Source organism: Pelecanus crispus, chromosome 2 (assembly GCF_030463565.1).
Source record: "Pelecanus crispus isolate bPelCri1 chromosome 2, bPelCri1.pri, whole genome shotgun sequence".
In the NCBI taxonomy this organism is placed as follows: Eukaryota; Metazoa; Chordata; class Aves; order Pelecaniformes; family Pelecanidae; genus Pelecanus; species Pelecanus crispus.
The window spans coordinates 156,468,927-156,488,322 of record NC_134644.1 but is presented as its reverse complement, the minus strand read 5'-3'; positions in this window follow the sequence as shown (position 1 = coordinate 156,488,322).

Sequence of the window (19,396 nt, the reverse complement as noted above, 5' to 3'; positions counted from 1 at the left end):
TTTTACTTAGAACACAAATTTTCTGAAACTTATAATTGTAAAACATTCTTCCTGTGACTTTACAGATTCCTTATAGAAGTTCTCAGATCAATACACAATTGTTTTTCCTGACTTTGGTTTAAATAGGCTTGAAGTTTTCACTTATTCTTAGCAGTATGAAAAAAGAGAGTATGAAGGAAACAGAACCTTTCTAATGTCATATTCTGATATTAAGTTTAAAAAATATCTGCTGAGTGTTTGTCAGTCTGTTAATACACTGATTCATTTTTAACCATATTACTAAGTACACAGCACAAATGCAAGAAACATGCAGGGGGTTTTATGTAAATAAACTTATATTTTTTAAAAATTATACTCATGATGGTATTTATACACTGGAACAAAAGCTTGTCCACTGTCACCTGTTAGAACACCACTTAAGCCCCAATTTTCATTTATATTAAATTGACATTTTGGGGCAAATTTTTTAATATGCATTATAAAAATATTCAAGGCATTTTCCTCAACAATTATTTTTACAGAATTCATCAGACAAAATTAGACTGCCATAAAACTTACTACCTAGCTCAACTGTAGTGAATCACTGAAGAAAAGGAGCCTTTGAGATATAGGAGCTATTTAAAATCACAGAATTACAAAAAAAAAATTTGGTTGGAAGGGACTACTTCAACCTCCTCTTATTCAAAGCAAGGACTGTTTTGAAGGTAGATCAAATGTCCGAGTTAAAACAGTTTGTTAGTTTATATTCAGTCCCATTTTGAGTATCTGCAAGAATGGAGATTCCACAATCTCTCTGGCTAACCTGTTCTAGTGTTTAAACACACTCACGAGCAAATTTTCCTAATTTCTAATAAAAATTTCTTTTGCTGCTACTTGTGGCTGTTAAGGTAACATTTCATTTCTTTGCTGGGCATCTCTAAGAACTCTGCTTCCATCTTCTTTCTACCCTCCCACTGCTACTGAAGACAACTGTAAGATCCCCCCTCAGTTTTTCCTTCTCAAAACTGAGGAAATAATTTTCTCATTCTCTTTTTGCATGTCACATACTTCAAGCCTCTAATGACCTTTGTGGCCCTCTACTGAGCTTGCTCTGGTTTTTTCATAGGTGTTTTCTACTGGGGGCTAAAAACTGGATACAATACTCTAAATTTCCTCTTGAAATTACCAGATAAAGGCTACCTGCTGTCTCTACTCTTGTTAATGCAGCCTAATATGCAATAGCCTTCCTTGCTGCAAGCACACCTTGCTGACTCACATTCATCCTGCTGTCCCTGTGGTCCCCAGCTCCTTTTCTGCAGAGACATTTTCCATCCATTCAGTCCCCAGCTACATGGGATTATTCATACATTTGCCTTTGTTAAACTTCAACCCATTTGTGAAGCCTGTCCAGGTACTTCTGTGTCAGCCCTGTCTTCCCCTCACACACTTTGGTATCAACAATAAAACTTTCTAAAGGTGCATCCTAACACATAATTTGACTGTTAATGAAGACATTAAACAGTATTGGCCCCAGTCCTCATCTCAGAGGAGGACCACTGTTAACTGGTATCTAGCTGGATTTTACACAGCTAATCACAGTCCATTCAGGCCACCACTGCTGCCGCTTTTGCATATTGCAGTCCACCTTTCCAATTTGGCTACAAGAATATATGTCAAAAACCTTATTAGTCAGGATAAACTGCTTCCACTGTTCTCCACTTGTTCACAGAGTCAGTTATCACAGAAGGCAATCAGGTCATTCAGGTACAATTTGCCCTTAACAAATCTATGCTGGTTCTTCCCAGTCACCTTGGCTTTGCTGAGCAGCTACCACTGAACCTATTTTAAAGTTCTCCTCGATAGGTTGACAAGCCTGTTGGCAAAAGCATTATTCCTCATCTTATCAGGCATATCCTATTTCTCCCCCGTAGTCTTAATTCCTCAGAGAGAATGCTATAGTCAGGAAAGCCAAAGCCTTGCCTGCAATATCATGTAAAAAACAGGCATTGACTCACTGGATCCATCTGCTCATAAGTGAGTCCTTCCCTTTGACAGAATTGAGGTGCTCCCTCAGCTGCCATGTTGCATGCTTGACAGCCCAGAAACCTGTAGTTGCTTGTTATAAATTCCAGGTCTCCCTTGACAGTCTTACTGATGCCAATGCAGATGAACGGTAAGGGGCAAGAATCTGAAAATCAGATGAACCTCAGCAATTTCTCTTCAACATCCCAGATCTGAGCTCCTGACAAGCAATAAGCCTTGCAATACAGAAAGTGTGTTTGGGAGACAGATGCTGACCCCTGCAAAAGGGTGTCTCCAGCTTCTGCCTTTTGCTGCTTCTGCTTGGTGCCAACATATGGATCAGGCTCAGCTAGTCCAAATATCTCCACTGAGGAAACATGTTCTTCCTTATATAATACTACAGCCCTATACCTGCTTTAAAAGTGCACATCTGGAAGTGAAGAAAGAACTACCTTTGTGCCAGAAGACACAATCTTCTATGGTGTCCTATTTTAGAAGACTCGATCCTCCACTTGTTTAGTGTAGCCTCTAGATGTCCCTCCGTCTGTACAGTGTGGCAACCTGTCTCAAGAAGAAGCAACAGGCACTGCCCACAACCTGAGACCAGGGCAGCTGCCTCAGATGCACTGGGACAGTTGCTCCAGCCAGGCCAGGGACTGTCTGTTGTGACACAGAACCACCATAGTTGTGCCATCTCTGTCAGTTCCCTGAAGCCTGAGGCACCACCTCTTCACTGTTGCCTTTCACACGAGCTAATAAGTGTTGACTCCCTCCTTGGAAGCCCTATTTGCTGAACTCCAGTATATCTGACTAATTCAAGAACTACTTTGAAATTTTATGTTGGATGCTTCATTTTGGGCCTGCATATGTGTTTGTGGTGGTTTGCCCTTGGCTGGCCACCAGGTGCCCCCCAAGCGGCTCCATCAGTCCCCCTCCATCAACAGGACAGAGGGAGAAAATATGACAAAAGGCTTGTGGATAGAAATAAGGACAGGGAGATCACTTACCAATTACTATCATGGGCAAAACAGACTTGACTTGGGGAAATTAATTTATTGCCAATTACTTGTAACAGAGTAAGAGAATGAGAAATAAGAAAAAAACTAAACCACTTTCCCTTCAACCCTCTCTTCCTCCCAGGTTCAACCTCCCTTTTAACTCTTCTACCTCCTCCCCCACTGAGCAGTGCAAGGGGACAGGGAATGGGGGTTGCAATCAGTCCATAACACTTCATCTCTGTCACTCCTTCTTCTTCACACTTTTCCCCTGCTCCAGTGTGAGGTCCCTCCCACTGGATACAGTCCTTCACAAATTGCAACATGGGTCCTTCCCGTGGGCTGCAGTTCTACATGAACCACTCCAGTGTGTGTCCTTTCCACAGGGTACAGTCCTTCAGGAATGGACTGCTCCAGCATGGGTCCCCCATGGGGTCAAAGGTCCTTCCAGAAAACCTGCTTCTCTGTGGGCTACCCTCCATGGGCAACATGAGCCTGCTCCAGGGTGGACTTTCCACAGGGTCACAGCTTCCTTCAGGGCACACAGATCTACTGTGGTGTGGGTTCCTCCATGGGCTGCAGGTGGATATCTGCTCCACTATGGTTCTCCATGGGCTGCGGTGGGACAACCTGCTTCTCCATGGTCTTCTCCACTCGCTGCAGGGGAATGTCCACTCTGGCACATGGAGCACCTCCTCCCCCTCCTTCTTCACTGACCGCAGTGTCTGCAGGGCTGTTTCTCTCACACATTCTCATGCTCTCTGACAGCTGCTGTACAGCATTTTTTTACACTTTCTTAAATATATTATCACAGAGGCACTACCAATGTTGCTGATTTGTTCAACTTTGGCCAGCAGTGGGTCTGTCTTGGAGCTGACTAAGACAGGCTTTGTCCAACAAGGGGTCAGCTTCTGGTCTCTTCTCACAGAAACAACCCCTGTAGCCCCCCTGCTACCAAAACCTTGCTATGTAAACCCAATACTGTGTCAAACACTCACATCTTTCACATATCACATATGGACTAGTGTCATCTCATTCACCTCAGCATAAGGAGTTCAAACAAGAAAAATAGATGTTAACTAAAATAAGAATTTTGCCCAAAATGAAATATGAGCACTGTACAGGACAGTGAACATGTCAGCTATTGATGGATTTCATCAGCTGTGGGGTCTATGCACACTGCCTTAGCGTACCAAGAAGAAACTCCAGTGCTATGAGATGTTCTCTAAAGTTACAAATATTGCAAACACAGAAACAGAATTCTGCAAAGTAACACTAAAACCTCCAGCTGTAGGGCAGGTGGGAAACTAGATGCATAAACTAATGAAAAGTTGAATGGCTCCATTTTAATCCCTTGAAAGTAGCTTGCCATTATATACTGGAAGTTTATTACTCCAAAAAGACTTCACACTTATAAAAAAAATATGGCAAAATTAAGTTGTCTGTCTCTTGTTTTTAATGTGGACAGAAAAAAAACCCCACTCTGCCTAAGACATTTATATCAAACAGAATAATACAGTTGCGCTCCAAAATGATTGGGAAAACTTGGCATGTGTGAGAAGATGAAAGGCTCAGAAGAATAAATAACATTTGCTAAATATTGGTAAAACTTACAGGAAGGCTGGGAGGGGGAAGTTCAGAGTTATGGCATTTGTCTTCCCAAGTAATTGTTATGCTTGATGGAGCCCTGCTTTCATGGAGATGGCTAAACATCTGCCTATCCATGGAGAGTTGTGAAGGAATTCCTTATTTTGCTTTGCTTGTCCACAGAGCTTTTGTTCCACCTATTAAATTGTCTTTATCTCAACCCACAAGTTTTCTCACTTCTGCCCTTCCAGTCCTCTCCCCCAACCCACTGAGGGGGGAGTGAGCAAGCAGCTGTGTGGGGCTTAGCTGCTTGCTGACGTTAACCCACAACAACTTCTTAGTTGGCTGCATTATGCTTTGAAAATTTCAAATGCTCATATCTTCCAGAAACAAGAACAGAGACTTCCTTTCCTCCAGTTTCAAAATGAGATAAGATGCAAACAGCTATCTACATTGTACTTGCAAAAAAATTAGTTTAGTATTGGTTATTACAAATTTTCTGCATCAGAAGATGAGAATATCCCACATAAATGTAATTATCACAGTGATGCATATTCTGAATAAGCAACTTAAAGTATTAGGCAGCAAGATGCATTCTGCCTTATGAAAATGATTACAGCACTGAATTTCATACATGGAATATATTATTGCATATTAGGAACTCTTGCAAAATCTTGCAGAATATTTTCCTTCTCATCTCTCCCTGTTAATTTTTGTTCCATTTCAATATGTCATGAAAGGTACATTCCCAATTTTATGGCATTAGCTTTTGAAGTAGGGTAATGCATGTGGAGGCTTGGTGCATTTTTTTAGACACAGAGTAAAGATGGGTTCAGACCATGATATTTTAACCAAAAAGAGAATTAATAACTTCTTAAACGTCTAAAGTGTTTAGAAGCATCATTTTGATTTGTTCTATTCCTTATACAGCAATGTTTTTCTCAACTACAGCCTTTTGTATCCTCCATTTAGGTACCAGAGGAACTCTGATAAATAGCACATCACTATCTAGCATTCCATAGGACCATGGAATTAATAATGTAGAGAAAATTTACCTAATTTATAGTTTTTACATCAAAATATTAACTATATAGAGTTTTAATAATAATAAAACCAACCAGCCCAAATACCATAAAAAACTTAATATCGAAATGGGAGTTACCCCACCCATTTAATTGATTTAATAATGTATAGAAAACACTGGCATTTTAAACAAGGAAAGACAGTAAAAATATACAAATTCATATTACAAAGATAAAAATGAATGTTATTTAGTTATGGAGCTTCAAGTTTTTAATTCAGCAATTAAATTTCAATTGTTAAATTAACAATTATTTATCTTAAAATACACGCCTGAAATCAGTGCAGGATTACTGAAATTTTCTGACTTTCTTCAGATTCCAGATCCTTTGGCTCCAGTTTGCTATGCTACATATGGGGCTCCTCTAGAATCAAACAAAGCATAATTCTCTGTATGACTTTCAATAGAAGGATAGTGAAGTATTGTCCCTGTTATACAAAAATGCCTACTATACAACACTAGCATATTAATTACACCAGAACTTGATAACTTACATTTCTGTCTCTACTTTTTTCTTTTAAATAAAAATTTCTTTATTAAAAATGTATTCCAGTACATCACTGTTATAGTACATGACTTCTATTATCATTGCATCGCATATTTTATGTGATAGAGGAATGGGCTAAATAGTTTGTGAAACATGAAAAATATTGTCCCTTTGCCATTTCATTATTATTTCATTATTTCTTAAGTCTCTCTGATGAGATAAGAGACAAAGTAAAAGTTGTCTGAGGGTTGTCTAACTTAGTTTTGGGGTGAAGCTTCACATAGCTTGGGCCAACTTGATGATTCCCAGGAGTAAGGTACTGTTCATCCCTCCAGGAGTCCCCACTGCCCCGGGCTCCTGGACACATGCTGGTGTCCTCTTTTTCACCAACTCCAGCTCTCATTTGTCTGATTTAGCAAAGCCAAAGAGGCAAAGAAAAGAAGTCATTAGTTTATGGCCAAATTAGCAATCTGAAGTGGCTTTATTGTGTGAACAGATTAGATTTTATGCTAAAACAGGGAAAGGAAAAAGACAATATATCCCTAATAAGCACCTGTTAGACTAACATATATTGAACAGGTGATTTAACTCTTGCAGGCATGAAGTTTGTATTTCAAGCTTTAAACAAAGAATTAAAATTACTGCTCTGATAAAACTTTAAGGAAGTCTGAAATATTTTAGAGAACTTCTAGATTAGTTTAGATCAGCTCTATTGCAATCTGGAAGAGAAAAATTATATTAATAATAGCTGTAAACATGGCTTGACCTAGTAATGTTTATTTAGATCTTCCACAAAGACACAGAATATGTGTGATCTTATATTTCAAGAATTAAAGTCCTCTTTTATGCTTCATAGGTCCAGAATTCTCTCCATCCACAATCTTATATAACCATAACAGAAAATTCTGTTTCACATTTACATTTCAATAGTGCTTCATAAAAGCCCATACCCAGCAAAAAATGGAATTATTAGTATCTGCAATACCTGAACATGTGTACACTCCTATAAAATCTCATGGAAAGTTCAGTTACAGTAGTAAAATTCCCAAATGCAGATTGACACACTGTTGGCAAAGTCTCCAAAAGGCCAGAAGGAACAAGGTAGATCACAAGACAGTGACAGCTAAGCAAAACAGAGCTCAAATCTAAGCCAGAGATACCCATTGAAGATCCACTAAGAAAATTTAAATGAATACAGTAGGCAGTTCTGCTGAACTTTTCTCCAAGCCTGGATATATTTGCTCTGATCTTTTTTATGCTTTTTTCCTTCCTACAGATACTTCGATGATATTTTTTACTTGAATTAACTCTCATTAAATGTTCTTTTAAGAGTGCTAAATAAAGCACACTGTATAAAGGCACTGCAGAAGATATACTAAGTTCTTACTTGGCACTTGAGGATACTGTTCTTAGCATATAGACTTAAATAAAATAAGACTAATGAAGCTAACTGCAACAGTGTACCTAGAAGAACTAATTTGTGTCAGTGGGTAATTCAGTTGCAAAAGAACATGAAAATGCAGTTATATTTTATGTACAATGGAACATTTTTTGACATGGAGTTAGTTGTTTAAACGAAATCAAGAAATCCATGCCTTCTGAAAATATTTTATTTCTTGAATAGTTAGTTTTTGTCAAAGACATAAGAAAATTCAAACTTAAGCACTGATGTTTCTATATAAAACATACAGGTTTTTTTCCTATGGAAGTTTAATGTCGGGCAAAGTCAGCAATGATGAGAGTTTAACACTTTAGAGAAATTTACTGATCTGGTTTTGTTGATGTTTTTTTGCTGGGAAAAGCTACAGCTTTTCAGATTTTGGATAATTTGTGTATGACTCCCCAACGGGACATAGTGCAAAAGTTCTCATCTTGTGACTTCTCTCAAGCATGTTAATGGCTCAAGTGTTACACTGTGTTGGCATTGCCTCTGATTTTGAGGAGAAAACTTTCTAGAAAAGATAGCTAACTCCTCTGATGGTCTAAGTAAAACTCATTCCATGTAACTTACATCATCAACAATGAAGTTACCAACTAGAAACAATTCTAATGACTGAGTTTATATATTTATTTTCTTCACTTAATTCACAGCAAAGTATCCTAATTTTGAAGATGCTATGATTTAACTGTAGACATTCCATTTCAAATAAGCTGGTCCCTAAAAAAAAAAGTGTTTCAAAACACAAAATATGAACTCTGCAAATGAAAATATCCTGAATTTTGACAAAAAAATATTAACGAAGTTTATTTTAAATTACTTTTAAAACGTCACAGAGCAAAAATGGAGTAGGATTAGAGTACAAATCATCGTTCCTAGCTCTCAGAATCCATAACTTCTACCTACAAAGTTTTATCTCTTTGATCTTGAAGAAAAAGCAAGAAATCTTGAAAGGCAGGTGAACTCTGTTAAAGACAGAAATGGAGATAGTTTTGGTCAAGTGGACATTCCAGTTGAACAGGAAGTTTCTCTCTGAGAAAATTATTTAAAATATCCATGTGGGAGAGACAGATAAGTTGAACCATAAAGGTATATGAACCCAGTAAGGAAGAGGGAGAAAAAGATATAGCTGGAGATGTTTGAAATGAATAAGCACTACAAAAAATAGGTTTGAAGGAGCATGGCTATCCAGGTTGTATTCACAAACTTAAAGCCCCCTTACAAAAAGAGTAAATAATCTGAAAATTTTTCTGTTGAAGATTATGATCAGCAAATCCAATCACTCACATAAATGAGAATATTGCATTACCAGGTTCAATAATGATACAGTATTATGATAAATTATGTTATAACATGGTTACAAGACATGACAAATTTTGAAAAATTGCCAGTAATGATAGTCAAAATGAAAACAGGGTCAGCAAAAGAAGAGTTAAAAGAATTGAAGATTATTTGAGGGATCTCAAGGAAAAACAGAGCTTAAAGTAGGGATCATAAATTGAAATATTCTGCTTAAACTGATTGCTTCTTCTAAAGAAGAAATCTTAAAACTATCTTTCAGATTAAGAATTGCCAGGATTTGTAACCAAAATTAACTAATTAAAAAGTTATTTTGATCAGTTCAAATCAGCAAGCAAGGATCAAGAACAAATTAAACCAGAAATGCATTTAAAAAGAAGATAAAAGAAGTATATCTGTATATAATTGAAATATCTGTATATAATGGAAATTTCAAATAAGTCAAACCTACTTTAACTTGTTCATTAAAAGTAGAAGACAGGGACATTTTCAAAATTAAATTGATGATGTTGAGTTATCTGAGTAATAGTCTGGCAGAAAATCTCTTTTTTTCTCAGCTGCCTCCGCAGAACAGTTATGTTAGTTTATACAAAAATCTCTCCTATAAGCAGCCAAAAAAATGAAATTAATAGAGCAAAGAGATAAAAGAAAGTAGGACTCTTAGAAAGGATAATATACCTGTGAATGAAGAGCTTTTGACAAACAAAATGTTGTTGCTTTTTTGAAACTTACCCATTAATGGATAAAGTGAGAACTTACATGTAGTTAGTATATATAGATTTCAGTCATGCAGTGAAGTTTAATTTAAAATAAAGATCTCAAATATAAACAATACCATGAGTTAATATCTTAATGAAGAATTTTTAATACAAGTGTTATGAAAAATGACAAGCTACTGTTTTTGTATTGGAAGGATGTGCCGATGAGGAACAGGGGGAACTTATCTTAGGTCCAATCTTATTTAATATCCTCATTAATATTCTGGAAGATGTACAGGGCACTGCATTAATAAGATTCATGAATGGTGCTATATTAAGAGGTAGAACACATACAAGAAAGATAAATAATCAGTTCCAGAGAGATTAGACCTATGACTGGCAACTACTTAAGTAAGATTCACTAGGGAAGACTGAGACTAATGCTAGGAGGGAAGCAGTCCACCACTCACAAAATTAAAGAAACTATTAATTATTTAAGAAATTGTTTAAGACTGTAGAAGGAATATTCTGGCAGTACTTTTAAGGATTAAAAAAAAAAAAGGCATCAAGAAAAAAATGTTGAGAATAACATCTGTAGGTTATGAAGTACATTCCCAGGACAAATGGTAGGAATTGTTTAATCAGTCTTGTTTAATATCTTTATCAATGATCTAGATGAGGGGATTCAGTGCACCCTCAGTAAGTTTGCAGATGACACCAAGTTGGGTGGAAGTGTCGATCTGCTGGAGGGTAGGATGGCCCTGCAGAGGGACCTGGACAGGCTGGACCGATGGGCCAAGGCCAACTGTATGAGGTTTAACAAGGCCAAGTGCCGGATCCTGCACTTCGGTCACAACAACCCCATGCAATGCTACAGGCTTGGGGAAGAGTGGCTGGAAAGCTGCCTGGCTGAAAAGGACCTGGGAGTGCTGGTCGACAGCTGGCTGAATATGGCCAGCAGTGTGCTCAGGTGGCCAAGAAGGCCAACAGCATCCTGGCTTGTATCAGGAATAGTGTGGCCAACAGGAGCAGGGAGGTTGATTGTCCCCCTGTACTCAGTGCTGGTGAGGCTGCACCTGGAATACTGTGTCCAGTTTTGGGCCCCTCACTACAAGAAAGACATTGAGGTGCTGGAGCATGTCCAGAGAAGGGCAATGAAGCTGGTGAAGGGTCTGGAGCACAGGCCTTATGAGGAGCGGCTGAGGGAACTGGGATTGTTTAGCCTGGAGAAGAGGAGGCTGAGGGGAGACCTTATCACTCTCTACAACTACCTGACAGGAGGTTGTAGTGAGGTGGGTGTTGGGCTCTTCTCCCAAGTAGTTAGTGATAGGACGAGAGGAAATGGTCTCAAGCTGCGCCAGGGGAGGCTTAGATTGCATATTAGGAAAACTTTTTTCACGGAAAGGGTGGTCAAGCATTGGAACAGGCTGCTGAGAGAAGTGTTGGAGTCACCCTCCCTGGAAGTGTTCAAAAACAGGTAGATGTGGCACTTTGTGACATGGTGTAGTCTAGTCTATCCTTGATTAGTTTAGTGTGGACTTGGTAGTGTAGGTTAATGGTTGGACTGGATGATCTTAAAGGTCTTTTCCAACCTAAACGATTCTATGATTCTATGATTTTATAAAATTCCATCACTTGGAACACTTCAGAGTAGCCTACGAAGAATAATAATTAATGTACAATAAAGAAAAATCATTCATTATGTGGTAAAATGACTTAAAATTACTTATTTTAAGCACTGATTTAAGTGACTATGAATTAATGATTTGAAAACCAATTAACTGAATAATTTGTACTTACTTCCTTTTCACTCTCTTCTACATCTGTTATACCACTACTCTAGATTATGCTTACCTCTGCTTTATATATTTTATTGGCATACAGTGTAAAAATAAAAGGCACTTATCCAGTCTGTAATCCACTAAAATAGTATTTTCTTTCTTCTGTCAGTTAACTGTATGACATTTACTAGTTTTAAACAAGATGGCTTAAAATTTTCAATCTGTCATTTATCTACAGCTATGCAAAGATGTCAAAATCTCAAGATAGCAACAGTAAAATAGGAACTTACTCTCTTATCAGAAAATCACTGTTGTATAACATCTTGAAAGCTAGGGCCTTCGTCAAACATAAAGAATCACGGCTTGTCAGAATCACCAACTACCAACTGGGACCAGGAAAAGAAAACATAAAAAAATGTATGGTACATCTTCTCAGAAGTGTTTTTCTGATGATACCTTGATAGTTTTAATTTTGAATTACAATATTTGCTTAACACTTTCAATTGAAAAAAAAAGTTCTTATGAAATCCAGAGTTTTCATTGTTATGAAGAAGTTTCTTTCTGTTGGGTTGAATAGTTAATAAAAAGTCTTTCTTATCTTAAGATTGTAAAAACATCAGAAAAATTTTTCTCCATCTCAGAAAATCAACCAACTTGCCAAATTAAACCATCATAGACTTAAAATTCCCACATTTGAGAAACAATGTTTAGAAAGGACTGAAACACAACATAACAACCCTACCACAAGAAGGTCAGGGGAAAACCAAAGCACACAACACTCAAACTGCCCTCAATTTCTACAATACAAGCATGAAAACAGCACTGAAAAGCTCACCAAAATGCTGCCAAATGTAAGTCTTTTGTGTCATTGAATAAAGATGAGGGGAAATGCTCAGTCATAGGTATTTTTGTGCCTGACTTCATTAGTAAGTAGCTGTATCATTTGATCAAAGTCCTCTTCAGGTTCTTTTTTTTTTCTTGGTAATAGCTGATTTTATTAGAAAGTATTAATTTCATTTCTATTGTTATCTTAACACTGTGATTAGACTAACTAAACATTGCACATATGATTTTTTGAATCTGTTATCGATAGGGAAAGGAGTACCTTTCCTGACATGTGTGGGCCCAGCATGTAAAGTAATATTTATTTATTTATTCTTGTAAAGCATAAACATAACATTATTATAACCAGTAAATTATTCTTTAAAATATTTTACAGGTGGCAAGTACTATATGATTTATAATTTCATTGACCCAAGTAATTACTTGGATTGTCAAGTGAGCACTTTATGCTGTATAAAATCAGGACTGGTTTATTAGCTGGCTGTGCTACTACTAGCCCTTTATTCATGATTTAGAAATTATGGAATAACACTGAAAAACTGACTTTGTAACAGAGTTACAGTGAAATGTTGTTTTGTTCTGAAAAACATTTAGAAAAAGTATATCCATGCATTTGATATCAAAACCATTGAATACTGGGGGCTAATTAGAGTTCAGTAATTTTTGTTGTTGTTGTTTTTTCCTTTCTTGATAAAATTAAAACATAGAAAAAATCCCTTTACTGAAACTTTTTATTATTGAGAGTCAGCCAGTATAAACAGTTTGCTCAGCATGTTATAAATGCCTTTTTTAACAGTGACATCCAAAGGAATGTGAAGAAGGAAATACACAGTTTAAAATTCAGATGCTGATTTATAGTCACTAAATCTACTGTCTGGATCATCATTAAGTGCAATAAGTATTAATATACTCAATGTTCAGGCTGCAAGATATTCAAAAGAGATCTATAGTTAGTAATAAAGAGGAATTATGGTATTCCAGGGTCCCTGCACCAATGGACCTTATCAGTGGTGCCTCTCTTGGACCTCCCTTCCACCCTGTCCACAGCCCAGGACCCCATTTCAGCCCCGTGGGACCTCTAGCTCCTGCCCCAACGATGCCACAGCAGGGCCAGTCTCCAGCACCCTGCAACCCTGCCCTGCCTGGCCATAGGCCCTGCCTGGCCATGGGTCCTGCCAAGCCAGGCCCACCTGCAGGCCCACATCCCAGCCCAACTTTGGCCCATCCCCAGGAAGGTGCCCGATGAATCGGGCTGGAGCTGCTCATGGTGCCACCCTGCTAGCTGCTCCTGGCTGAGGTGATGGGACAGGATCTGGCTGCCACACCCTGCCTGCTGCCCCATGAGAGACCCAAAAAATGTGGCTCCCAGGGAGCCACAGTCCCATGTGGACCCCTGATATTTTGAGAACTGTGGCTTATTTCATGAAGAGACACTTTCTTCCAGATAGCGCACCTTTATTTTTAAAAATGTGTGTATTTATGAGAAAGCTTTTACTGAATTATGTTGCAGAACAAAGAGTGAGAAGAAGGTGCATTTTGAGTTGCCAGAAATTAAAATAGAATTTTGAAAAACAGTGACAGGCTATTTTCTTTCACATACAGTTTTTCAATGATCTTAAAACCAGCAAGATTTTCAGAGTAAACAGTATTTAAAGTTTTGAAAATGCTTAGACTGCTTTCTGAAATTCAGGTGTGCCATTTAATAAGTAGCATATTTACACTTTTCCCAATTTTGGTCTGTGTAGTTGCCTATCCAACTTCTGAAAAACAACTCACATTAGCAACAAGTGAGGGCTTGACAGAGGATCACAGAAGGGTTGCAAAATCTTGATCTTGAGATCAGCTATTCCAACAGCCTCCTCAAGCAGTCACGTAAAGCAGGTTGTTTGGGACTGTGTCCATTCGAGTTTTAAATATGACTCAGTATAGAAACTCCACAACTTCTCTGGGCAACCTGCTACATGGTTTCATCACCCTCACAGTAAAATAATGTGTTCAGATAGAATGTTATGATTTTTGACTTGTTCCTATTGCCTCTTGTTCTGTCACTGGACATCGCTGAGAAGTGTCTGCATCCATCTTCTTCACTCCCCCTCCATCAGATATTTATACACATGGAGAAGATTCCCCTGAGCCTTCTCTTCTCCAGACTTAACATTCCCAGATTTCTTAGTCCCTCCTCATCTGAAAGATGCTTCCGTCCTTCAATCACCTGTGTGGTCCTTTGCTGGACTCGCTCCATATTTTTCTTGTACTGAGGATCTAGTATTTGCCCTGGGCATCTTGTCGTGATGATCAATTTAACAGATTTGTTGGGCGGCTTCTATTTACTGATCAAGTCCACAACAGGACACTACCTGTAGGATTCTGACCACTAGAGCTGAAGTCAGACTGCCAGTCTACTAGGTGGGTTGTGAACTTTAGTTACCACAGTATATGTATGATGCCACTAAATGATAAATAAAAAAATAAATAAACCCCTTTTTAATACGTAATGACTTCCAAAAGTGGTAGATCAACATATTTGAGAAATCCCAGTTTTCAAAACCTGTATTTTGTTGCCAACGTACCTTGATTGTTCTTTGACTTTCCAATACAAAGTGGTCTTGTATGTGGATATTTTTCTTCTCTTCTTTCATTTCTCTGTAGCTTGCATTCTCTTTCCTTTAGGAATTTCATTCTTGTTGACAGCTACACTTCCCACTGTGGTTTCTCTCTACTCTGTAAAGAAAACCATTTGGTTCTATATTTAACTCACTGGGCATTTAGGAAAGGTCAAGAGAGTAGACATCTGATTCCATCTTCCCCAATGCTATGGATATCCTTCAGAAAAATGATTGTTGGTTTAAATGCTGCTTTTTTTCCTAGACTCTGCTATTAGTGTTCATTGCTTGTTCTTATTAATTCACAAACACACAAAGACCTTACATTATGATTCACTATAATTTTTGCAGTGGAGAAAAACAAGTACCAGGGAAAAAAGTTTACATTTATTTCCAACACACTACTAGTCTCTAAACACCAGCACACTGTATGAAAACACAGCCATCCCTGCACCCTTGTATCCCTTCCTGTATACACTTTTATTCCAGTATTGTTATTGGCATGTATGCATCAAAGAACTGGAAAACCACACTGTAGGGCAGAATTGTAACACTGACCTTCTGATACCGCACTATGATGCATTATAATATTACAATAACATAATTGGAATATTTACAATAATTAACTACTAGTACAATTAAAAATAAGTGAGCTATGGAGAAAGAGAAGGAAGAGACAGCCAACATACTGAACTATTCATCCTCTTTTAAACAAGTTCTAACAGGATTATTTTCCATGTATTGTTAAAAAAAAAAAAATCTTTTTATATTATGTGTAAGGGTGTATGAAAAAAGAGTGTCTGCTCCTTCAGGGGTGAAGGACCTTTTTCAATGCATCAAGGGATAATAAGAAAAGGAGGAAGCCATAAACAAGAACATACAGTGACACAAAGCTGAGGGACAAATGATAAGGGATACAAGGATGAGAACCAAACCTGCTGAGTCACTCTAATTGATGAGGGCATGAGAGGTTATCTGACTGGGGACCTGGTCAATTAGGAAACTAAAGGAAAAGGGGGAAACAAGAAACAAAAAATACAGAGACAAAGACCTAACAAGGCAAATGTAGAGACAATGACAAGAAACAAAGGTCGCCACTCACATTGATTGATGGGTTGCCAAGAAACTACAGGCACTACTTCCAAGAAGATCAACGTAGACTTTGCAGCTGTGTCGTGGTTTAGCCCCAGCCAGCAACTAAGCACCACGCAGCCGCTCACTCACTCCCCTTACCCTGATGGGATGGGGGAGAGAATCAGAAGAGTAAGAGTGAGAAACACTCCTGGGTTGAGATAAGAACAGTTTAATAATTGAAATAAAGTAAAATAGTAATCATAATAACAACAATACAATGATTATAATTATAATAATAATATACAAAGCAAGTGATGCACAATGCAATTACTCATCACCTGCCAACCAATACCCAGACAGTTCCCGAGCAGCGATCGCTACTCCCCGGCCAACTCCCCCCAGTTTATATACTGAGCAGGACATCATATGGTATGGAATAGCCCTTTAGTCAGTTTGGATGAACTCTTCTGGCTGTGCCCCCTCCCAGTTTCTTGTGCCCCTGGCAGAGCATGGGAAGCTGAAAAGTCCTTGACTAGCATAAGCAGGACTTAGCAACAACTAAAAACATCAGTGTGTTATCAACATTCTTCTCCTACTAAATCCAAAACACAGCACTATGCCTGCTACTAGGAAGAAAATTAACTCTATCCCAGCCAAAACCAGGACAAATTGATAAGATTATAAACCAGGGCAGACCCTGGCCTTTGAGGGGTGAGGGAATCCTACCCAACCCCTGAGGGGATGTGCTGGGGAAGGTGGAAACAGAAAGGAACAAAATGGGGGTAGGCAGAAAAGGATATAAAAGGGTCCTGTCACGTGAAACTGGGCTGGTAAGTATGCATCTCTGGCTGAGTCTTGCACCGGGTCACTGCAGTCTTGTCCTATCTTTTTATATCTTTTTATTAAATCTTTTCTTAACTATCTCTCTGTGTAATCTCACTCCCTATTCCATGTGTTTGTGTGCTGAAAGAACATTTTCAAATATTGGATATGCAAGACGCAAATAGAAGTGTTTATAGTTTTCTTCCCACATTGAAAATCCAAATCAATTTATTATCTGTTTTTATTTGGATTAGCCCCCCATTACCTTGTCAAACTCTAAGTAAAATCATCAACAAAAAAGATGCATTTAGATGAATCCATGAAAATACCAATATCACTGCCCTCAGAAAACATCCATAGAAGTGCCTTGTTCCAGAAGAGAATCTTTCAAGGAAGAGTTCTTTTGTCTTGACAACTGGCTGAATTCAGGTGAATGAGACAAGAGTGAAGTTGCAAATAACCTTGCAAATTAAATTTGTCAGTTCATTTAACTGCCACTTCCGATCATTTTATAAGTTTATTTGTGAATATAACAGTGTTTCAGCTGCAATTTATAATGATCACAGACAATGGAAGGAACTATAGGAAAAAGTACTAGACTTCCAAGATATTTGAATGAGACTAAACCACATAGAATAAAAAAAAAACAGGAGGTTTTTCTTAGACCATGTGTTCCAGCCTAGTGCTCTTGTCCCTTAAAAAACCACACACCTTACAAATAGATTGATAAACAAGCTAAGAGTGATCAATATTTATAGACAGTGAGTTATGTCACTAAGCATAGACAACATTTAGCAGTTATTCGTAACATCCAAGCATAAAGTAACTGTATTTTTAGACACGGAACAAATGCAAATAATGCATATATTCTCTATGTCACAATCCAATCAAAGATGATTAGATAATTGTTAAACAGCATTCAGTTAATCATCTGGTTTGTATCTCTCACATCCAGTAAACCACAGTGATTGCCATGTATAGTGATTATTTCTAATAGTCCACATCAAAAAAAGGTGGTATACTTGTACATCACCAAAGATCAGAGAGCTTATTTGGATTATAGCTGTGCTTAGTTAACAGTCATGTTTAATGACTGACTTAAGGTCTGATGTGGGGGTACTGTTGCTCATCTGATATTCATGTTTCACAGGCGATATTTTTGCGCATAGATGCAGAATTTTTGAAGTGCATATTTTCCCCACTAATTTGAATATTGACTAACTAAATTGAACATAATTCATTCCATACTATAATCCACTGATTACTGTCATGGCAAGACTAAACAGATTCCCTTGTCCTTTTTATGAAGTTTAAATAAATAAATAGCTCACTATTCTGCTTGGTGACAGACATATTCACTGACTTACAGAAGTATTCAACAAAGTCACTGATAATTTTAATACATAGGATAGTGAGGGAAGGAACACAATTAACACATTGCTATTCCTCATTTCAGGTAAAAGATTCTTCTGTAAATTGATAATCCTTAAGATTTCCTGGCTTTCTAATAATGTTATTCAAACTATTCACAGAATCATAGAATCATAGAATGCTTTGGGTTGGAAGGGACCTTTAGAGGTCATCTAGCCCAACCCCCCTGCAGTGAGCAGGGACAGCTTTAACCAGATCAGGTTGCTCAGAGCCCCGTCCAACCTGACCTTGAATGTTGCCAGGGATGGGGCCTCCACTGCCTTGCTGGGCAACCTCTTCCAGTGCTTCACCATCCTCAATGTAAAAAATTTATTTCTTCTGTCTAGTCTAAATCTACCCTCCTTTAGTTTAAAACCATTATTCCTTGTTCTGTCACAACAGGCCTTGCTAAAAAGATTCTCCCCATCCTTCCTGTAGGCCCCCTTCAAGTAGCAGAAGGCTGCAATAAGGTGTCTCCACAACCTTCTCTTCTCCAAGCTGAACAACCCCAACTCTCTCAGCCTGGTCTCATAGGAGAGGTGCTCCAGCACTCGGATCATTTTGGTGGCCCTCCTCTGGACCCGCTCCAACAGGTCCATGTCCTTGTTGTGCTGAGGGCCCCAGAGCTGGATGCGGTACTTCAGATGAGGTCTCACCAGAGCAGAGTAGAGAGGCAGAATCACCTCCCTCCAACTGCTGGCCACGCTTCTTTTGATGCAGCCCAGGATACGGTTGGCTTTCTGGGCTGCAAGCGCACATTGCCGGCTCATGTCCAGCTTTTCATCCACCTGTACCCCCAAGTCCTTCTCCGCAGGGCTGCACTCAATCTCTTCATGCCCCAACCTGTACTGATACCAGGGGTTGCCCCGTCCTAGGTGCAGGACCTTGCACTCAGCCTTGTTGAACCTCATGAGGTTCACACAGGCCCACCTCTCCAGCTTGTCCAGGTCCCTCTGGATGACATCTCGTCCTCCTGGCGTGTCAGCCGCACCACTCAGCTTGGTGTCATCTGCAAACTTGCTGAGGGTGCACTCAATACCACTGTGTCATTGATGAAGATGTTAAATAGCACCGGTCCCAGTACGGACCCCTGAGGGACCCCACTTGTCACTGGTCTCCATGTGGACATCGAGCCATTGACCACAACCCTCTGGATGTGACCATCCAGCCAATTCCTTATCCATCGAACAGTCCACCCATCAAACCCATCTCTCTCCGATTTAGAGAGAAGGATGTTGTGGGGGACTGTGTCAAACGCTTTACAGAAGTCCAAGTAG